General features: G+C 36.0%; 1 long non-coding RNA gene across 1 annotated transcript; it reads right to left on the bottom strand.

Moving 5' to 3' along the window:
• Window positions 1-16,902: 16,902 nt before the first annotated feature.
• On the bottom strand, window positions 16,903-17,380 carry LOC116169901. The gene is made up of 2 exons (XR_004145111.1): window positions 17,248-17,380; window positions 16,903-17,197 (listed from the first exon to the last, which is right to left on the bottom strand). It is a non-coding gene; the product is annotated as an uncharacterized LOC116169901 (long non-coding RNA).
• Between the last annotated feature and the right edge of the window lie 7,023 nt (window positions 17,381-24,403).

The following is a 24,403-nucleotide window of genomic DNA, read 5'->3' as shown; positions in this document are numbered from 1 at the left end:
ACACAAAACGTCCACCGTTTCGACTTGAAAGGTAGGTCGCTCTGCTCGTATTTTTTCCCAGAGTTGCCAACGGTAAGTACCAGGGGTGGTGAACTGGTGAGGCATCAATATATGAGATTGCAATGCAGTGGATATGGAGCTTTTTAAACAAATTATCTAGCGACGTAGTAAGGCTACCCAAAATTTTAAAAATTCAAATTAAAACATTTTTTAAAAAACAAAGTTTCTACGACAAACGAATTTTTGAATTGTCAATGGTCTTCATCCGATTTCAATGTAAGTTAGTCATTAAATGTATTTGTCCCTTGTTTCTTATCTTTTTCTATTCCCTCAATGTCAATTTGGTTGAAACAAAATTTGCTGGGCCTTAACATATTTATGGGTCGCGCTGGTAAGGCTCACGGTTTAATACAATTACATCCTCCTGATGGGTTTGGAAAAGTCTGGGAGACAGTAATGTGCTAAACATGGGGTAGGAAAATTATTTTCATTGCTATAGTATATCATCATCAATTTCATATATTATTGTTGTTGTTTTTACATTAAATGTATGGCTAGTTAGGTAAAGTCATTGAACCGCTTATTAAATGGTAAAACCATTAACCCAAACAAACGCAAGTGCCACTGGCACATACACCTCCTCGATTCCCATTCAAAATACAATGTGCATTACAAGCTTCGTTGTAGGAGGCCGGATTGTTTGGACGCGAAGAAGCTGCTCTACAGGAAATGGCTCGTTTCCCACGAACTAGCGGACCTGTGGCCAATGAAACGTAATAGATTAGTGCTATTTTTTGAGCTTTGAAAAATTTTCGATGCTAACTTCACGAATCACGTATCAGGCATAGGTAAATCAAATCAAATTATTCAAAAGAGTAACGCAAATCGATTAAACGTTTTAGATAACTACCAAAGTGTTGAATATAGACATGAATCAAGGTCTGTTTGAGATGACTGTGGCAGCTATGAAGTCTGATAAAAACAACTAGTATTCACTACGAAATAATGAAATTGTGATTCAGGTATAATAAAAAAAAAAGTACAATCTCACTTACTGTTAGGCTCCTCCTGCAAAGGTACGGCCGATACAACGGCAAACACAACGGATACAACTAATAGTGCAGCGGAGAGCCGGCGCTAACTCGCTTATTTGAGGTAGTTTTTTTTTTCGGAGTAGAGAGAATTGGGACCCACACCATTTTGTTCAGAAATGTTTGAACCTTCAGAATCTCGCTTTACGACATTTTCCCGTGGTCCTGACAAAAGTTATAGGCCGCTAAAGTTGAAATTTACTCATTTTCGCGCGCGCGACTAGACCACCGAAAGTATTTATTTTCTCAGCAACTAAGCGATATACATCAATAATTCCTTTTGTAAAATGAAAGTACATTTATAGCAGAATCTAAAGCATTCAATTTACCTACCTTGTTATGCACAGTTTTTAGAAAAATGACCGTCAACTTCCAAAATTCGTGTAGCAGATGAAAAGTGCGCACTTTGAACTCTCATAACTTTTTATTTCACGATATCGATTTCCAATATTTATAGCTCATTCGATGCTCCAAAGCATTGTGATTATTTTATTTTCTATAACATTACCGTGAATTTTTCATAATAAAAAAGTTACGGTCATTTAAGTAAAAACCTACCGACCTCGCCGAGTCGGTAATCGCGAGTGAGACGGAGAGGGAAGGATAGTCAGCAGCGTTCGCTAAACAAGGAGCGATGCTTAAGAGATTTTACTTTACTAAGAAATTTCTCTCCGAATACCAAAACTAGCTATTTAGGCCGTTTAGTTTACAAATGCATTCCGCCAAGTTGCATTGTAAAATCTCAAACAATTCATTAACTCCATGTATCTCAGTTCTTTGGTGAAATATATAGGTACAAATAGGTACCTTTCCCTGTAAATTTTGGGGGTTACTCCACATCAGGTATCTCTTGTGCTGTGCTGTATATTGCAAGATCAGCAGTAACAACGGTATGATTTTGTCCCAAAGATTCAGGCTTGTTTTTTTATTTCACTAGACGATGGTTAGGATTGTATTGTAGCTCGCTGCTGGAGAATTCAAAAACGGCATAGGTATATTATATTGAATGGTAGATACCGGAACTTACTTAGGAGGATTATCAGCAGGTACTTAGGCTGTTAAAGTCAGTTATCTGGTCGTTATCTAGTGATAGGTAAACCTGGTGGTCAATCATTTCTAGACATGCCGTCTGCATGATCTCGAATTTAAACTTAACTTAAATAATTTAAATATGTCGTCATCTCAATAGGTTCAAAACTTTTATGAGTTTATTTTTTCCCCCCGGTTCTTTTGAAATGTGTTAAATTCAACTTTCAACTTTTAATGTAATAATTCAACCCTCCGGTTGGTTGTCTTAACTTAACAAGGCTTGATAATAATTCGTTTTGAAACTTAGGACAACCTTTCCGGTTTAACCACCCTTCAGGTTTTTTCACTTGGCTTCGGCCAGTTAATAATTAAAAAACAACATGTTCGTCTTATTCGTCTTCAACGTTTGTAACTTACCGTTTTCCTGTTAAATTTCACATCGCCGGATGATGGCAGTACGCCGAAGCTATAGTCGCTTTTATTTTTAAAAACTTCAACGAATAAAAACTATATGGGAAAGGTTTAGAGAGTTTTGATCACACAATATATTTCAACCCCCATTTCAAGGAACGATGGATCCAAACACCAAAAAAAAAAAAATCCATGTATTCGTTTAGGAGCCACCCTCAAAAAAGTGGTAAAGTTTCTTTTTTTCTCAGCAACAGTTACAGAGACTGGTGGTAAGTCTTTGAATAGGTTTTGCTGTATGCCCTTTCCGGTTTTGCAAATAATTTTTCAAAATTCCTACCGCAAAAGGACACACCCCTCAATAGGGGTGCGAAAAAATGTTGATTTCGACGAAATTTGGTATCTGGTGGTTTTTGAATCTGAAATTAGTTTTTGAAAATTCGAAAAAAATAATTCCACTGCAATTCTTGGCCGGACAACGAAAATTGACAAAATTCCACGAAGTTTGTTGTCTAGGTACATACTTACGGAACAAAATTATTGAACAGTTTTTCTTAAGGTCATTTTTCAAACAAAAGTTACACTCATTTGCAAATTGGTCTTTCGGGTCAGAAAATGTTCTCCGACAGTGGCATAACAAGTACAGTAAACGTCAATATTACATGTTCTGCTAAGGGTGTCTACCTACATTTCACAAAAATTTGTCAAATAAAAAATGATAATTTTATCACAGCGACCATTAATAACTTCGACATCAACGAGGAAACCGTCACAGAATGAGAATAAGTAGGCTATATTCTGTGGAAACAGACGAAAAAAATTCAACGCACAGTCTTTTTTCAAAAGCGAGATACATCGACAGAAGAAATCCAAATTCCTCGTTTACCTATCACTAGATAACGACCAGATAACTGACTTTAACAGCCTAAGTACCTGCTGATAATCCTCCTAAGTAAGTTCCGGTATCTACCATTCAATATAATATACCTATGCCGTTTTTGAATTCTCCAGCAGCGAGCTACAATACCATCCTAACCATCGAACTTGCCTTACATGGAAAAAATTTAAAAAGAAATTGTACGATTATCTAGTCAATGGGTGTTTCTACAACATACAAGAATTTTTTATATCTTCCAATATTTAATTGTTTGTTTGTTTAACTGTTCGTTTGTTTAATTAATGTTATATTGACTTGTTCCATACAAATGTTATTTGTGGAAGGAATTAAATAAAAATGAATGAATGAATGAATGAAGCCTAAATCTTTGGGACAAAATCATACCGTTGTTACTGCTGATCTTGCAATATACAGCACAGCACAAGAGATACCTAATGTGGAGTAACCCCCAAAATTTACAGGGAAAGGTACCTATTTGTACCTATATATTTCACCAAAGAACTGAGATACATGGAGTTAATGAATTGTTTGAGATTTTACAATGCAACTCGGCGGAATGCATTTGTAAACTAAACGGCCTAAATAGCTAGTTTTGGTATTCGGAGAGAAATTTCTTAGTAAAGTAAAATCTCTTAAGCATCGCTCCTTGTTTAGCGAACGCTGCTGACTATCCTTCCCTCTCCGTCTCACTCGCGATTACCGACTCGGTGAGGTCGGTAGGTTTTTACTTAAATGACCGTAACTTTTTTATTATGAAAAATTCACGGTAATGTTATAGAAAATAAAATAATCACAATGCTTTGGAGCATCGAATGAGCTATAAATATTGGAAATCGATATCGTGAAATAAAAAGTTATGAGAGTTCAAAGTGCGCACTTTTCATCTGCTACACGAATTTTGGAAGTTGATGGTCATTTTTCTAAAAACTGTGCATAACAAGGTAGGTAAATTGAATGCTTTAGATTCTGCTATAAATGTACTTTCATTTTACAAAAGGAATTATTGATGTATATCGCTTAGTTGCTGAGAAAATAAATACTTTCGGTGGTCTAGTCGCGCGCGCGAAAATGAGTAAAATTCAACTTTAGCGGCCTATAACTTTTGTCAGGACCACGGGAAAATGTCGTAAAGCGAGATTCTGAAGGTTCAAACATTTCTGAACAAAATGGTGTGGGTCCCAATTCTTTCTACTCCGAAAAAATTTTTTGAACGATTTCGCGGCTCTCTCCGCTGCACTATAAAACGAAAACGAAGATTTTGTTCATATTGAATGGTTTGACTGAGTCTGTTGGCTTCAGGATGTGTATGGCCTCTTTTTATACTTACAAGGGACGTCATTTAATCCGATATGCAAATGTTGAAAATCCCCTTTCACCCAAGTGCTTGAACAATGTAAATACCCGACTACAAACAGTTATCTTCGATTATGAAAATATTGCCAACTTATTTAATTAATTGGGTTATCAGTTTTTGTTATCAATTTCACTATAAATTAATTTCGAAATAGATTCTTCTTAACTCTTCCTATTCTTTAATTTGATCGATCAAAGTACAACAACTATCATACTAAAAACAAGGACTGGATGATTCAGTTATCGGTTTTATGGCCTGAAAAAATCTTCTGACACGTATTATCATTTACACGTTCGTTGCGTTAAAAATTTTATATGTGACTGCAATTATTGACACATCGACTCCGTGATCATAAATTCATAACATAATCTGTATCAGACCAGTATAGACAACGAGCGACAAACAGACGGACGGAGAGAAAATCCAAATAACGAAAATTTAATCAGCTGGTCTCTTGACTGTTGTTTACCTATTACTGAAGACAGAATTGGAAGATTGGAAACTGTTCGTGAGTTATCATGTACACAGACGGACGGACAGACAGAAAGTTCAAAACCATGAACGAGCTGCGTCACTCCTTAATAAGTTCGGTTAATTTTTGCCAGATAGCTGTAGTTTCCAGTACTTTAACATCTGATTCTTTTAGCGCATTTCCCAACTCATGTTGGAAGGTGTATTATACAATGCTACTTCTACAGTTTTCAAAATATTTAGTTTATTCTTTTTCAATTCGGTGGCTTATAGTTCGGGCACCTGAGCCAAGAAAAATCTGAAAGATAAATAGACGAGGGCTCGACTTTCTTATTTATACTTACTATATTTTGTTGAAATTTTAACCACAAATGCTTCTAGTGAGGAAAAACATGCCTTACATATCGATTAAATTTTGGGAAAATACGCCGTTACTCGTCTTAAGGCAAAAAGCTTCTTACTTGTTTAAATTTAAGATTCATTTATCTGTCTACAATATTCAGTGAAGAAAGATTTATTTGTGTGCGGGAAAATATTTGTTTAACGCTAGAAAATTTTCATATTGCAGGAAAAGAACGTCTAGGAGCACCGGAAAAGCTCGAAAACGCCGAATTGCAGGCATATTGCTTGATGAACATTTCACTCAAACGAAGGAAGATCTGACAAGGGGGTTAAATGATACTCAATCAACATTTTCCAGCCGTGAAAGATCCGGAAGCTTGGAAAATTGGCTCCATTCAAGTTTAACGAAAGAGACATGGAACGACGAAAAATCACTTGCAAAATCCTTCTTCAAAGGCAACAGAGAGAGGGATTTCTGCATTGTATTGTCACTGGAGATGAAAAGTGAATCTTCTGGGATAATCCAAAGCGCAAACACATGTGTCCATGGATACAAGATAATGTTTTGCATCCAGTGGGACCAGACAGTAGTGGTACATCAAGAGTTGATGAAACTTGGTCATGGTCACAGAAAAGGTTTACTAAGATCCGTTTGGGTCGAGCACTGAAACATAAACGGCCAGAAGACGACGTGAGACAACATAAAATCATTTTACTCCACGGCAATGCGTGGCTGCACGTCTACTAATCGGCCAAGGAAACGTTGGAAGTGCTGCGATGGGATTTCCTGCCCCGTGCGGATTATTCAACGTACCTTGCCCCTTGTAACAATTGTTACTAACTTTCCTTTTATTCTACTTCTTCTGGATGATAAATTTGAGCGTGTTCTTATCGGGTAACTATATTAATATGCATTGGATGCTCGCCGGTTAATAGCCCTCTTCTTGCCTCAAGGATAATGGGAAAAGGATTAAATAAAAATCTTTATTCAAGGTTAACGGTCCTTATTTTTTCTTAAAATATCGCCTTTATTGTAAGAGTAAATGGCGAGGGCTGGAGGGCGGCACGATCCTGTAACGTAAATGGTTAGGCCACATTTATTCGCAAAATCATACTTTGGATTGCTAGGAAATATTCAACCTTTATTCATTATCGTATATGAAACTAACTTAATGTCAAATAAATCACCGCCAGGTGCTAAATGAAAATTACATCTATCTTTACAAATATTATGTACAATAATAATAAGGCGAACTGTGATATGTAAGTACATTAAAAATGTCTTGGCATAAGTTTAAATTTTATAGGCATAATTGGCGTTCACAAAACACCGTTTTAAGGCGACGCAAGTAGGTAGTTAAACTTGTCTTTACATTAATGGGTATATGAAGTTTATACTAATAAGCTATAATGAGTCTGATCTGCAACGGATAATTCGACAACGGGATAATACTACAACGGGGAGATTATGACACAGGTAATTGTTTATAAATACCTCGATTTTTCATGCACTAGAAGTTCTCGATGTGCTTTTGTGGATGCTTCAATATCAAATGGTCTGGGTCCGCACCCAGGATTTAGGTATAGTGGAAAGCACACGGGCCGCCTGAGAAACCCGTGGAATCACTTAATCCGAGCGCGAATGCGCTTATATTTATACCCTTTCTCTTACTACTATGCGATCAAAAATGAGTTGCAATTCTTGTTTACATGTGAAATCGTGCGTAACTTGAACTTCCAAAGGCGACTCGACCTCCACTCATTTTTGATCGCTCGTTATCTATTGTACATAAGTTCCGCCTATCCTACTACGAAACGTTTATAAGGTTTGCGCAGCTCTTTTGTTAGTTTGAACTCCATTCTGAAGAGACGCATTTGAACACTCTCCTTGCGCATATTATAGTGACTTATTTACTCACCTTATTCTGAATATACATACGTAAAGCAGATTTTATGATCCTATTTATTTACATGTAAAATGAATTTGCCTTTCTAACCGCGATTATTACTTTACATGGTAATTCCCCTTTTAGCCTCCTCACGGTTGCATAATATCCCAATTCGGGTCAAAATATATAAAACAATGAAATAAACATCAATTTCCTTCCAAGGCTAAAATACAAACACCCGTTTACATGGTTACATGCGTACTTACCTCAATATGGTTTTTTATCAATTAAAAATTCCAACATCAATACCGCAAGCTGTTTTTACCAATGAACAAAACAAGTTCATCAATATGCTCTCATGGCATCTCAGAGCTGCTGGCGTTAGAGTACTTCAAGCGTAAGAGTAAGACGATGCTGACGCTTTCATCGTGCCTACAGCAGCGGGCGTAAGTATCTGAAGAACATTCCGTGGTTCTGAGAGAAAATACCGACTCTGACTTGTGAATGTTGATGCCTGGGAGGAAAGAGGGGGATCATCGTATCTTTAGAGGAAAGAAACTCAAGTCTGGCATTGGAAGTTTACGGAGTTATTGCCTTTTCTACCACGCGTCAACAGAATTTTCAAGAAGCTGCAACAAAACTTAGAACTCCTGGAGTTCATTAGACAGCAAGAAACCCAAGATCTACAAACGTGCAATCACTTTCATCCCAATTTGGTCTGGCGATCCTGCCCCCTACAACCTACGCAGCTCAGCGACATTCGTACCACCAGTCCAGCTTAACAAAATATTGCTTTTCATGTTGAATTTCGTCACGCTTAAACGCGCATTAATTATCATTACATCACTGCAAGCGTGGAAAGATGTACGATGTAACGGTTTATTTTCTTCAATACAAAGCACCCAATATTTACTTATTGAATGATCCTCGCACCAGTCGTAACCTTGCAATTTTAAACACGCAATTTTTAGCGAGCAATTTTTGTGGCGCTACGATTAGTTGTTATCGATGGTCAACATTTATTTTCCTATTTTGATTTCAAGCTGCGCCCGAGTGCACGTTAGTAAGGCGTTAGTTTTGAAAACACATGGGATTTTAATTGCCGCAACCTATATCTTATGAATTTTTGGCGATTAAATTAATTTAATTTGGGGATTCCGCAATATTGTTTGGAAAGATTTGTCCCAATTAACTCCAATAGTAAGGAGGATATAATTGCGTTTTTTTCTAAGTACGCCATAGGTGTGTACATTTTAAGGTTATCACCGAAGAGGGTTACCTGTTATTTTCTTTTAGGGTTTTTAATATTTTGACGGAATTTCCATCTGGCGATGGGAGCCGCCATTTGCTAAATGAGGTGAATGGGTCATGCACCGGATTTGATATCAACACTCGATCCACAACCAAGAAACAACTTCCGTAACTATTGAGCGTAATAATTGATCATTATTTTGCCCCTTCAGGGTCATAAGCTATCGCATTCAATTAATTTGTTACCTTTAGTACGTATTTATTATCTTTGCGAACTGCACTGTTAAGTCATGGTCGACTTTTACACGCGAATGTTATGGTTCCTTCTGGAGAGGCTGGTCGAAAAAGTATAGTACTTGTGAACTTACGACGAGTCACGCGAGGCCCTTCAGACATGTTCAGTTCATTGAATTTCGAGCTCTGCAGCTTGGGAGTTTTCTTTTGTTTGCAGATTTTATGGATCCGGGAATTGAACTCACTTCTCTGGAGAACATCTTGCTACAAAGTGGACTGAACTCCACGGCCACGAGTGCACCAATCGCGCCGAGGTTGAACTATCCGACGAGTATGGCGTCATTGACTTTCCCGTCTAAAGTCAGGTAGACCATAACTACGTTACGCGTGTGTGTATTTTTTTGTTGTACTATTATTGTTGTATTATTGTATTTTTTCCAGGTGCCGTACAGCGTGACCAACGTTGTACGACAGCACTGTTTTTCAAAATCTCGTTCCTAACCTCAAATATTGGGGAAATGAGATTAATTAATTAATAAATAAAAATGCTTAAATTGTATCTTAAAATTTACTTTTTACGTATTTCCGGTATTTGTCGATGGCGCGAAAGAAAAGCACCCTACACTTTTAAGTAGGCCTTGGAAAATTAAACAAATGAAACACGATGCATTATAAAATAATAACAGCCGTAATTTGTAAATTATTCTGCTGTGTTTACATACAGAAAGTGCAGTTTTTTGAATTTGTAATCTTTTCTAAAATGCCGATTTCTAACCAAGAAGCATTTAATATGCTGGCGATATATTTTGAGTATTTTCAAAATGCGATCATCGCTGCCCGCATCTTCTATTTGCGTTATCCGGATCGACCACGAACCATCGCCGCCAGCATATCAAATGCTTCTTGATTAGAAATCGGCATTTTAGAAAAGATTACAAATTCAAAAAACTGCACTTTCTGAATGTAAACACAGCAGAATAATTAACAAATTACGGCTGTTATTATTTTATAATGCATCGTGTTTCATTTGTTTAATTTTCCAAGGCCTACGTAAAAGTGTAGGGTCCTTTTCCAAACAATCTTTCGCGCCATCGACAAATACCGGAAATACGTCATATAAGATACAATTTAAGCATTTTTATTTATTAATTAATTATCTCATTTTCCCAATATTTGAGGTTAAGAACGAGATTTTGAATACAGTTTTCACTGGCATATTTGGGTGTTATTTGGCTACTTTTTCTTAAAAAAAAGTCATAATTCCTTTTGATTTTTTTAGGATATTGAATCATAGTGTCAAAACTAGCCCCCTGGCGGCGAAGAAGGGTTCAACTAAATTAACTATGTTCTTTTTGCCCAAGGAATGCTCTTTTCAACGATACCAAACTTGTTACAATCGGTCAAACGGTTAAGAAGTTAAAGGTTCTTGGTTAGAAATCGGCATTTTAGAAAAGATTACATATTCAAAAACCTGCATTTTCTGAATGTAAACCCAGCAGAATAATTTACAAATTATGGCTGTTATTATTTTATAATGCATCGTGTTTCATTTGTTTAATTTTCCTAGGCCTACCTAAAAGTGTAGGGTGCTTTTCTTTCGTGCCATCGACAAATACCGGAAGTACGTAAACAGTAAATTTAAGATACAATTTAAACATTTTTATTACTTAATTAATTCATTAATCTCATTTTCCCAATATTTGAGGTTAGGAACGAGATTTGGAAAAACGGTTTTCACTGGCCTCTTTGGATGTTATTTGGCTACTTTTTCATAAAGAAAAAGTCACATCATTCCATTTGGTTTTTTGATTTTCATAGTGTCAAAACTAGCCTCCTGGCGGAGAAGGATTCAAATAAATTAACTATATTTTGGTTGCTATATTGCCCAAGGAATGCTCTTTTCAACCATACCAAATTTGTTAAAATCGGTCAAACGATTAAGAAGTTAAAGAAGGTTATTGCAAAAACAATTGAACGCCCCACACCATCTTTGTTTTTGAAATAACTGAGTTTTTGTTTTTACGAAAATAATAGATAAACTGGTTCTCTTTAAAAATGTGAAAAAAGAATGTTTAGTTTATTATCCGAAATTGAAAGAAAATGCAATTTTAAAGTTTAAGATGGCAGTTACGCCCTCTGGTGGTCATTTTTAGAACTTGAAAATATTTTCCAGCGATTCTTCATGGCCGATTTACCCAATAATTTTTTTACCCCTAAGTCATACGACGAACGGTTCCCGAGATCTGGCCGAGGAACAGTCTTATTGGGTCACCGGGTATGTGTGCCTATAGTAATTCTTTCGTTGGCCAATGTTCAGAAACCAGAGTCACTACTTTTTTGCACTAGTCTGAAAAAGACATGTTTTTGTACTGTTGCACTCGAATACCCTCAAAATAACCCTTTACATTAAAGTGCGACAAAGTAGCGTCTTATACAGGTAATTAGAAAAATTAACTAATTTTTCATCCCCAATCAAGATTCATCTGTCATAATGAAACAAGTAATAATTTAACGCGCTATGGCGTGCAGTGTTTAGAAATAGTACCACATACAAGCAGCACATTTCTCATGTTGAAAGTGTAAAAAAGAATGCTCTTGTATAATATTGGGTTGAGTATGCATCTTAACAGTGCCATCAACCGATCAGATTTACGCACGGAAAATCCTACACGCGCAAATACTGACCTTTTTCCCTACCACACTTCGTTTTTGATTACTGCCGCACCTTATAGATTAATATTTACCCTTTTGGTTTCCCTTATCACTCTCTAGACACTTTCGTACGTTACACAGCTGTGACATTTTCACGTTTTGGTGATAGGTCAGGCACGCAGTTGTCGCCGTCAAAAGTTTGACGAGATTTCAGTACCTACCTGCTTCCAGATCCAGAATAATTCAAAATTTATTCTGACACGGACAAGTTCTGTCCCACTTCTTGTTGGTTAAATATTTATAAAATTCCTTTTTATATCAAACGAACGTCTCGATTGACGAGTGATGATTATTAATTATTATGCAAATCCCATTGGAAGTCGCCTGAAAAATATCATTAGTCTTTAACTTCCCCTATACGGTTTAAAAGATTGTTTTAATTTGGAAATTTGTTTGGGTATACCTTTATAATTACGTAGAGCACTCAATAGTTCATGAATAATCCGATAAAATAAGGACGCGTCAGTAGATATTAAATTAGTTGCTGATTTGTACTTTTTGCGCAAAAAATTAATGTTAGGACACATACCATTTTTACGGCTGAATAAATTTATGCGAGAAGGCTATATACATAGATACGCTATAAAACAAATGACCGTAGAGGCGGCTACCCTGATCCTGGGGTTTAAATTCAAATATACGGCGAGCATCCAAAAACCTCGTTAGTTGCCATAATTACTGTTGCTAATTACTGATTTTTATCAACGCACGTGCTATAAACCTAACGGGCTGTATTTTTGCTTGCGGCGGGCCCAGTAATTATGAATCAGCATTGCATGTTTAACCCTTTTATTGACTGTCGTATATCATGCTATGCAAGACTTGTTTAGCTAGGGATCCTCTCTCTTTCCGATGTCCTTCAAATTTAAATTTTAATTAAGCCGAGCTTAGTGCAAAGTTAATGAGAATCTATTCCTTATTAATTACTTTTGAATATTCATGCCGAAGGGATTTATCGTTGAGCACCTATCGATGAAATGCATATTTACTTCATCGCCATAAAGTCTGCGTGCGGAGTTCGATTTTATACGCTGCCGTAGTTACAATAATGGGTCTTATTTCAGAACTAAGCATTGTATATGATGAGTGGTCCAATAAAACTATCCAGTAAATATTCCTTAAAGCACAACTTTCTAAATTGATTTTAGAATCTCTTGAATTGTTTTTGAATTTATTGATCGAATTTATGACTATTTGCCAGCGCGAAATTTAAAAGGTCGTAATTTCGTAATTAAATTTTATTAATTTGCCGTTGTTCTATGTAACGGCATGGAGATTATTGTGTCATACAAGAAAGTGATCAAGGTTGTTTTTGTTTACATTTTTATTTTATTTAACGTAGAATTTCTAGGAATTGTTGGGTCTTGATCTGTTATCAGTTGTAAATGCTTAATTTGACAGGTGGGCGTGATTTATCACCTTTTCTGAGTATTTAAGAGAGATGAAATTTTATTTTTTCCTAGAATTTAAGTTTGGGTTTATATCTTAATATCTGATATAAAATTGATTTATAAAAATTATTCGACCTCTATTTTTTGGTCTGTTAATGTATGTTGAGGGGATAGTCTTTGTTATCAACTGTGTATGATTGGTTGTTGTCATTTTGATTTTCGGAAGAAGGGTTTCGCCTTAAATAGCACGTTAACAAGAAAAGCGTCGTTTTTTGCCACAGTCAACGCAGTTTTTTTTTATTGGAACATGTTTGTCTACCCGAAGAGAAGATGCTGCGATTACCCGAGGTGGTTAGTGTAAAGTGTGTTCATTGAAAATTGCAATTTTCGTGTACTGTGTACGGATACCTTTTATTTGGATATTACAATTCCCAGACAAGTAATATAAGTAGTTAAGTATTAATTTTAGTATATTTGTAATAATTGTTTGTGTGATTTTTGGCCTACAAAAGGTATTGTAGTAGTAATTGTTTAATAATATTTTGTCGAGGTCTGGGCTTTGAAACAAAAACCATGTTTTGGACCTTGGAGGGGGACCGCTCACGCCGCCATCTTGGATGAAAAAAATCGGTTTTTTCAGAATAACTCCGCCGCGGTTGCTCTTACGAAAAAAACGTTCCGCGAGTTACAGCGCAACGGCGGAAATATGAACATTATTCCACAAAAAATAACTCTCAATTTTTGTAATTTCGATTGTTTATCGCTATTTATTACATATTATAGTTATAATAATTTTGTCAAATCAAAGTATATTCATTTCCACTCCACCGTGAGGTTCAGAACGAGTCGTGTTTTCTTTGTTGTGGTATTCCCAATATCGACAACGTCTCGAAATGACTTGTACCAAACGATTATATTATCGGCGTTTCCCTTTCGTTCATGATCCTGGTCGGTCAATATTACAGAGACTCAATTTAGAACAGTGGCGACAACGGGTATCTCGTTTTTGATCGTTGGTTCCGGTCGCCATATTGGAGCTAATTGCTGTACTTTGGTCACGAACTTATAACTTAAGATGGACTGCTAATGCTGAATTAACAAATGACACCTACATGGAGGCCGCCATGATGTGCACTCACTTGGCGCGAAATTCAAATCAACTAATAAACAAGCATTAACCCAACAGTAACCTCACGTTTTTAGCGCATTTTTGAAAAAAATACGCTATTATATTCGTTATTGCTGGCAGGCCGGCTGTCCGCGTTAGATCTCCACAACTACAATAGCTAGAGACTTCAAATTTTCACTAAAAGCTTTCTGCTATAGTGTAGATGTGCAGGCACTAGTCTATTTTGAGTTAGATTACTTGTGAGATCGATAATTGAAGAAAATAATTTCGATATGGGTTTCGGGGGTGCTATAATTTTACCGTTAGATAGCGCTACCTGTATAAAAACTTATTATTTACTTTGTGATTTGTTTTACAAAATGAAGACGTACCTACCGTCAATTGAAATTAAATAAAATTAATTATTTAACGCAGCCAAAATTACTCGTGAGATCGATAATTTTAAACTTCGCTAATAAAATACTGACCTGCATTACCAAAAATGCGCTTTAATCATGCATATGCTGATTTACAACTTGTTTTAGTAAATTACGGTGACACGTGTCATTTTCCAAGGCTGCAATACCTAGTCTCAAAACTTGAGCACTAGGAAAGTTCCCCTAGAAAATAACTAAAATGTGCACATCATGGTGGCGCCCATGGTAGGGCCATTTCTACCTCTATGCAACTGTTTGATCAGCAGTCCATCTTAATTTATAAGTTCGTGACTTTGGTATAGAAGTTACACTTTATTTTTCTTGTGAAATTCTGTGAATAAAAGTGCTGCTTAAGGTAAAACGTATTTTGTGAACATTCAGTTCTGTATCTACGAGTATAAACATAGTTAAAGTCACTAGAAATGAATTAATTGTGATCATAAATACGATTGGTTTAAACACAAACATTGATGATTGCTGAAGCACAACGAATATTGCTTTTTGTACTACGTGGAGTAAATAAACGTATTTAGTCTTGCACTTAAGGGACACTTTTTATCCCGGAAGAAAAAAAACGCGGGGACAGAACACATAGAAATGTCAAACACAAATTTCTGGAGGCGAACCTTCTGGGGGCGAACCTGCCTGAGGCCGAGTTTCCTTGGGGGCATACCGGGTGGACATGTTCGGAGCGAATTTACCGATGCGAGCCTTCCGAGGCGAACTTACCGGAAATGAAAGCAAGGCTATTTTATAGAGCAGTATCAAGAAGCCATTAAAGCTTATTGATAATTAATGGAATGGAACCTGGACAATGAGCCATGGAATAGAAGCCATGGACTGGTTAACAAGAAATAAGAGGTTTGTCCAAAGTAAGATTGATGCGGTATAAAATACGATGAACTACGAACAAAATTTATGTTCTGAACTGAACCACGCGAAGAAAGGGATGCTTTCTATGTGAAAATGTTGGTGCAATAAAAATTCGAGGTAAGCCACCGACATTCGATGAAAAAACACCGTGATCCACCTATTTAAGACAGATACAAATAAGTGGACAGTGGAAGAGAATGAACTGCCATCTTGCCAATTCAAGCACGCTATAGATGAGTTTCTACATTACCGGCTTGGAAAATTCTACTTAATTCTACCTTAATTAACTACCTGGTCACCCAGTTATATCGAAGTTTATACCTGTAGACGTACTTATTTCTTCCTGAATTGTAACCGTAAGTATTAACGAAACCTTAGAGAATATCGGTCTTGTAAATTGCTCCAATGTATCTGATTTTACTTACACTGCTTCTATCGTTGCCGAATAATATATTTTTCGAGGCCCGATTTGATCTACATTACCTACGATTACTCCAAAGATTCATTTGTACTAGCTTAAAAATTAAAGTACAGTTCAGATCTAGATATAACAGTGTCCTGTTTGTAATATTGTTGAGATCATTTTTTAAATCACCCTGTTCTACCCCTATCAATTAGTTTATTTCTTTAGCTTGTTAAGACCAGAACAAAAAGACCGGTTCACTTTTGGTACTTTTCCATTTTGCTTCGTTTTAGCTAATGTATAAGAACCACATTATCCACTTTCTTCAAAATTTGGTATCTGACCTGATATCTGGAGAGTTGATATTTGCTGTTGCAAATTTTCGGTAATAGTTACCTAAAATCTTCATAGAATCGGAATCAGGAGTCTGTGGCCCTGTGACATCAATATCCGACCCGAGGTATCGCAGACGTTCATTATTTACCCTGCGGCACTTAATGTACTCTAAAATAGAAAAGTAAACAGCTGAAGTGCATTGTTTACGACACATGCCATTTATTCATTGAAAGTAATGAAAAGGGAAAACCTATTAGTACAGGTTAAGCTTGTTTCTGTAACGCGTTAATTTGATGTTGATTTGGCAACCTTTGTTTCGGTGTTTTTCATCTTATACCAGAAAATATAGTTGACGTCACAGGGCCACAAACTCCTAATTCCGATTGGATTTGTGTTCGCGTTGATTCTTTTAATTCCTTTTTTACTCTACCTGGAAAAATTATGTTACCTACTGATTGGATAGCACTAAAATTTACGGAATTAATAACTAACGATCGCCGAAGACCACAAAGAAACCGCACAAATATACAGGATTCTATAAAAAAAAAAGCATTGCTGACGTCATAACTCCAAATAGCGTCACTACAAAGTGTCCAAATTTGAATTTTCCCTTAAAAATCTAATGTTGGGATCGACTCGTCAACCTTTGTATGGTATCAAAAAACCGTTATTTCATACCTTTGGTATGCTGCTTTAATTCTACAAAATAGTTTGTTTGAAAACGATCCTCCACGTCACTAAATATAGACCAATTAAACAGCGAAATCTTACGTACTAACACTTAAACCACGAAATGTTATTTTGAAAAACAATTAAGCACATTTGCAGTATCTGCCGGTACAAGAACCTGTCCTTTTGCCATGAAATCTGATGCAATGTGCTCTGCATGCTTCATTGTATGACTTCGTATCATTAGGTGTTGGAGATGCCGCTTTGCAGTAAATTTTGCGATTCGATCGAACTAGCAATCCTGTAAAGAACGCAAAATAATGGCCATAGATTCGAAAATAGTCATACAACCTGCGCCATCTGCTGGAACAGAGTACACCACGGTGAATATTACGGAGAAAATTAATGCGAAAACTAAGATTTGGAGCTTCATGACGCTGTTGCAGCCTTGTTGTAGATGGATTGTAACTGAACTGATTAGATATTATAGGGCTCGTGTATTATATCAGAAGTAATCCAAACATATCAAAAAAAATTCCCCACAGCGACTAAAATAACAGATATGGGAAATCAATTTGGGTAATTAAATTCATTGTTTGATAATAGAGATTTCCTTCATTGTTTTTTTATCTGTTTTAAATAACGCAAATTGTCAACAATTTTGATGAAATTTACTTTACAACAGCTAAAAGTATATAATTGTGACTCATGAGCACCTTGATATCTTTCATAAAACTACTAGAATAAAGTGTATAATGGAGGTCTGCTAGTGTGTGATGCGCTACTAGCAAACGACTATATAATTAAGTGGACTGTATGAAAACGAGAAGTTTCTTGTGCCTTTTCTAATGAGGAAATTGAAGAGAAGTGTACGCAAACTTATTTATTACAAAAATATGCAAATGACAAAACTAATAGTGGGAATATACGAAAATGTATTTGAACCTTCTAGGTGGAGCAGTAAGAGCGGCTCACTGCAAAATTAGGTTGACAGGGCTAAAAAAATAAAATAATTAACAGGATAGAACATATAAACAAGAATTGTTGTCACAAGCGAGTGTAATTTCATTCATGATCTCCAAAATATTACAAATGGGACACTGGTATATCTAGGGCTGAAATGTCAACATTTAAATTTAACTCAATCATCAGCAGTCTTGATGAACTCTTATCTGGGTCGTAATTTGGGCTCGATGAGACACAACGTAGAACATTTGCAGTTGAAACAAATAAGCTGAAAGAAAAATATGTACTCAGCGCCAGAAGGCAAATATCGACCAACAAATTAACTAAAAATAACCTTAATTACCTTAAAAAGTGTGAAATAATTCAAAATAGCAGGTCGTAACTGCGCTTTCTATAACTGACGCACCAACGCACCAACCGATGATACTTTGGAAACTTTGACTTTAGTTATAGCACTTGAATCTTGAATCCTGCGTTACGCGCACCTTACTCGCAGGTGATAGATTCGCAGGATTAAACGACACTCGGTTCGTTGTAATTCTGATGTATTATTGGCTCTTTGATAGTGGACAAACTCCCTTTAACTGGTACTAGAAGCCAACTACTTCTTCGTAAAACTTAAACACTCACTTTAAACTGCGGAGTATTAAACATTTCTTATAGCACAAAGTTGACTTCCTTCTACAGGGTTTTTCAATCGGAGTGGGTTAATTTTCGTTGCCCGTGGCGGCCATTTTGTTTAGGTGACATCTGTCAAATCTTTTGTTTATTAGTCAGTTACTTATGCGAAATCACCATGGCAAGCTACACGATTAAATAGCACTTTCAAATGATAAAACTTTATTATCAAAATGAGTGTTCGTTAGTGCAAACGTTGCGTGCCCTTCAGAGTCGCCCCAAAACTCGATAAATCATCAATGGTTATGTTAACAAGCGAAGATGCGGTATATGGGACGATACCAACCCAGGCGAGGTTCACCAGGGTAAGGTTGTGTTGTGTATCTCAGGAGGCTTTTTCTTGTGGGTTTCTTGAATTCTCAGGTATACACAAATAAACCACAATCGATCGAAAACCCGAAAACCTAAACGTGAGCGAAACACAGGCCATCACCCAAATTCAGCCGGATCTATGCCTAAAAGTCCTTGAAAATTAGATCACTCAGATCCGTGCCACCGTAAGAAGCCGAGGGGGTTATTTGAACGATGCCATATTCGGCACTTAATGGCATACGTAAACCTTTTAATTAAAACAAGACTCTCGCATAGTTTTTTTTTATTCCATTTCAACATCTACTCACCCTTATTAAAAGACCCAGTGTAAAACTTTATAACTGGCAAGACCGACTGTTTTTACTCTCTCAGTTTCCGCTTGTTCTCTACTGGAATTTCTGCGCGTCTTCGTATAAATGAAAAACCGTGCGATAACACTTCTTATCGCAACGACCGGTGATAACTTTTCACAAATATTATGCAAATATTTCCCGAGGTACAAAATAACTTTACAATTACAAATCAAAATAAAAAGACAATTATTTAAACAAAATCAAACATCAAATAATCCTTAACAAAATCACATTGACTTCAAATTCAAATATCATGATTCAAATTGTGTTCAATCTCAAATGAATGACCTCATTTACGCCAAAAAATAATTTAAATTCACAAACAGGCTGACCCATCATTATTATAGGTTTACACAACAATTATAGTTGCGCTACGAGCTAGGGCTACGGGTACTCAAATCACAAACCACTGGATCAAGCAAGAATAAGGCAATAAGCATGAAGCATACCTGAAAAATGTATTTTAATAAGATCGTGGTATTTTAAAATATGTTTTTTGCTGTATGGAATTCCACTCGTTCTGTTACGCCCTGTATAACAACAAACAAACTTTAACCTACTCAAGCATGCATTAATGTTCCAGAAATTAATCTATTTGAAGTGCACTAAATCAATGCCTCGAATGAAGCGCTTGAAATACTTTTCTCAAAGCAAAGAAGATTGTAAAGAGAAATTAGTGTTTGGGAAGTTTATATATTATTATCTCAAATTAAGTATTAACCTGTAGGCCAAGTAAATTTAATTTTTCATCTTATTAACATCAAATAAATCAAATCACAAGCGAAGTTGCAGTTTTAATATCGTAAACTCCAAAATTAACCAAGTTAATTCCAAGTTGCTGGTTTCAAACACCCTAGAGCTTATATTCTGATGCGTTTAGACAAGCCATGCCAACAAAATTGACGTAATTAATGAAGTTAAAGTGCCTGTCAGACGATATCTTGCACATATTTATGCAAAATCTGATCATCGTTCCACCTTCAACGTTGTTTGTGACTTCTTTTGATCACTTAAGTGTTTAATTTAAATTTCTTATGCACATTTTGTATTTACGTTAAATTGCAGAATGTGGGTAGACTGAATTAAAAACATTCGCAATTTTTAATGTTTGAGTCAACCGTATTTTATCAAACACATGAAAGGTAAACAAATTATAAAAATATTGCTAACATTGCTTTAAAAAGAGAGAAAATTACAATTTTTGAGCTCGTTCAATTACATATCAACTGACACGTTCAAATTTTAATGGAAAAATCGACAGGGGCTTCGGAAAGTATTTGTTTAGTCATTATAAAATTAGCGTTAATGAAGTGTAACTGCAGCATTACTCAAACGTATCGGTTATCAAATGTAACAAACTGATCAAAGGTCGTTTAATCGCGTTTCCAGTAACTCTATAACCCCTACAATAGGGATAGAAGGGGGGGATTGCCTGGGGATTCGGATTCCAACGGTTGTAGGCCATTCCGCTAGTTAATTTGCATACCTTGTGCTAATATTACTCATTGTTACCCACTACACTCCGCATAAAGAATCCCATTTTTTCCATTTTGTCAATAGGGTGCTTTTAAAATTCCTTTCGTGAAGTTCGTAAGTTAGTCTACTAATTCATGTTAGAATGTCATATGCGAAATCTTGCTTGGTTCAGAAATCCAATCTTGAGGCGTTTTAATATCATGCATTTTATCACATATGAAAATTATCAAAGAAAAATCAATGAAAACTGTTTGAACTGTTCGAAAGCTGGACTAAGTTCAGCGCAAGCTTTTGGCAAGAACATGTAACGCAGTGAACTCGTAAACTAAGGAGTCTAGCGCTTATTGTTTTCTTTTGCTTGCGATTTGTTTATGGAGGTTGGCATTTGTTTATGAATTAGGCCTTGCATTAGACGAAATTAGGGACGTTTAATGGATTATTGAAAATCGCACAGTTAGAAGGAAATTTCAACGTTGAAGAATTGAAAGGCGATAAAGTACTGACTTATGTCTTTATTATTTCCGTTTTGTGCAAATTATCAGTAAAGAAACTGAATCGCGCATATCTGGATTGATGATTAACGTTTTTCTTGTTATGATTACTCCAGTATTTATGTTCATGGAATGATACAATTAAACTATAAAGTAAAATACAAAAAAGACAAGCAAAAGAAAATAGTTCATCCTTTCAGCTAAATTTAATTTAATTTACTGCTCGCAAATTTGAGAACTTAATATCAATTAATTTCACGCGGCTTAATTTTAATTGATAATTATTAGCATAATTTCGCACAGGATACATTTTAGGTAAAACAAAGTACTGATCCAATAATTGTGGCAGCCTTTCCTTAAATTCCGCCCCCACCATGTGATGCATTTATTTCGAGGCAATTAAACCAAATGTTTCGTGATTAATGAATATTAAATGAAAAGAAATTACCTTGAAGTACTTCTATAGTGAATTTACGATGTTACCCCTAGGTGAACTTCGCCCTTTGGATTTACATGTAATAAAGACGTTATTATTTATTTATTTATTTATTTATTTATTTATTTATTTATTTATTTATTTATTTATTTATTTATTTATTTATTTATTTATTTATTTATTTATTTAATTATATTTGCCTTTATTTTTGAGTGGGCGGGGTTTCAGCCAAGGCTGCTCTACCAACCCAACCCACTATACATTTACAAATATCCATGCCCGAACCCGGATTCGAACCAGGGACCCTTAGCACCACAGTCCAGCTTCAACTGAATCATATCATTAACGAGTTCCTGACAAAATTGCAAACTAACTTCTGGGCTACTGTGCATTACATTGTAACTAACGTTGACAAAAATTGCCAAAGCAAACTTGGTTTCAAAACATATGAGAGATGCTGCCGGGCCCATATTTAGAAATATCAATCTGTTTGTGACAGTCATTCGAATAATTGATTCTGTTTGAGGATTAATTTCAGTTTTTGGTATATGATTAAGCTCCGTGTCAGAATTGCTAATTTGCAATATTTTAGTTGCAGCGCGATTCACTACACCTTTTATTTGTTTATTTGTGCTGTCTGTTACAAATTTGAAGAACACGCCCTTCTGAATTCAAATGACCGCTACGACCAGAATTCAAAGGTAATTTTTATTATTTTCGTGATTCCGTAATTAACGTTTGATTGCATACTGGTACCTATTTGATACCGTAGAATTGTAATTATTACATTTGCTTGAGATTGCAAGATTGCGGGTGCTGACGGTATTGCAAAAGCCCAGAACGATGATTCCCGAAATTGTATGTTGCAGAAATTCACGTATCCACATTAACGTTAAATGTAAACTGTCAAAAAATGTCCGATCGTGTTCGGCTTCCGATGATTTTTTGCTTGGAACTGGCCCAACAATTCTGTATTTGCCCATGAAAACAGCTACAATTAAACTCATACTTCTCTGACTATTAGCTGCAACCGTTATAGTAGAAAGGAAAGCGTTTCAAAATTTTCTTTTTTAATAGAGCTTTTATTAAATTTGGATACTTTGAACGATTAAGAATAAGTTAAGAGTTTAGGGTTGACTTTATTTAGGGCTGCGCGTTTTTTAGTATTGAGTTTTATGGTTGCTTTATTGTTTTAAGTCATTGGTTTCCAATTAAGTTCGCCGCTCTATGTTTTGGAAGTCAATGGTAACCGGATGTGTCACTAGTAGTTTGCGTGAAACAGCTGTTAGCACCAGTCTGTGTGGCGATAAGACAGACTTAATGGACGATACGTGTCATTTTTTGATGGTTTGAATCCGCTCCTAATCAGGTCATGAGAACCGCTATGTGTTTAGTTCTTAACGACCGAAGTTTTTCTAAACGAACCATTAGTGAAAGGGGATGAATTTTATTCGGTGAACGAGTGAAACTAGCGGCTGTAACCGGATTCTGAAATATGTAAGAAAGTGGTAATCAAATCAATAAAGAGTTTTTTAGTGGGGCATTAAGCTTTAAGCGGTTAGCTAAGACAGTTTTAGAGCATAATTCGTGAATTTGAATTCAGCTAGTAAGTGAAAGCGGCCAGCCGTAGAAACCATTGAGATAATTTGTCTGTGCAGCTTGTAGCTTCATTGGCAATAATAATAAAAGTGTAAGGGGTCTAACACAATTAAGTAATTCATTGGTTATTAACAAGATTTAAAGAAAACCCTTATTGCGCCATACGAACACTAGCGAAAGTGCGACGCTAAAACGAATCAGCATTCGACTGTAAAGTGGACCATAAACACTTAGTCTAATCGTTCTAACCTGTTTGAAACGCTTAATAGTTATTTAGGCACATAAAAATCAGGGAAGTAACACCATACTGCGAAGAAATACTGAAGTACGAGTCCCCTTTGGGCCTGAGTGCCCAGTTTAATGTTTGAGTCAAGTTGTACTGACGAGTTGTTTAATTTTTAGCGGTAAGTTGATTTCTCCCAATCGTCCGATTGCTCGCTCGATGGCTTCATGTCTATCGGATGCAAAGAGAACGGATGGACGACCGAAATTTTGCAGCCGGATTCTTTATCAAATTTGTAAATCGGGGTTCGGGATTTGGCAACGTAGGCCAAAAATAAGGCAGGTTGCGAGTTATGAGGTAAAGGAGATTTGGAAAAGGTCTTTGGTCTTGGTATGCTGTTTCTAAGTCAAAGAGTCAAAGAAAATCTGAGTTTGAATTCCCCTCTCACAAACCGTGCTCTTCTTTTTATATGTTCAATTTCAAATGCATTTCTGACGAAAGGACTGGAGGTGGTAATGGTGACTGGCAAAAATCTGAGGCAAATGGCGGCATTTAGTGCTATTTAAAGGAAATAGATTTACCATAACATAAAACTATCAATATCAAGTTCTTACAAACCCAACATTTGGTTTTCTCTGAAGGAGTTAGTAACAAATCGTGTGACATTTATTGGGAAAACACCTCGCCTAAACTTCTTTTAACACTAATGGAATCCACCCCTCGTTCTGTTGTACCACACCACACAACTTTATGTATTTGATTTGTCCTACAGAGAAACAGAGAATTTTAAATAAAAAGCTGTATGATCTAATGGCTTTGATTTCTTTAAAAATGAAAAGTATCCTTTTATATATCAGCCTGCGGATTACCTTTAAAAATTGAAAATTGTGCAAATATATTTAACCGGAACAACAAAACTCTTGAAAACTCGAGATAATCTTTATCGGTTGCGATGTCTACATCACAGTTTGCG

The sequence above is a fragment of the Photinus pyralis genome, unplaced genomic scaffold (genome assembly GCF_008802855.1).
Source record: "Photinus pyralis isolate 1611_PpyrPB1 unplaced genomic scaffold, Ppyr1.3 Ppyr1.4_LG4, whole genome shotgun sequence".
In the NCBI taxonomy this organism is placed as follows: Eukaryota; Metazoa; Arthropoda; class Insecta; order Coleoptera; family Lampyridae; genus Photinus; species Photinus pyralis.
Note: the sequence above shows the minus strand (reverse complement) of the source record. Positions and strands in the feature narration are given on the sequence as shown.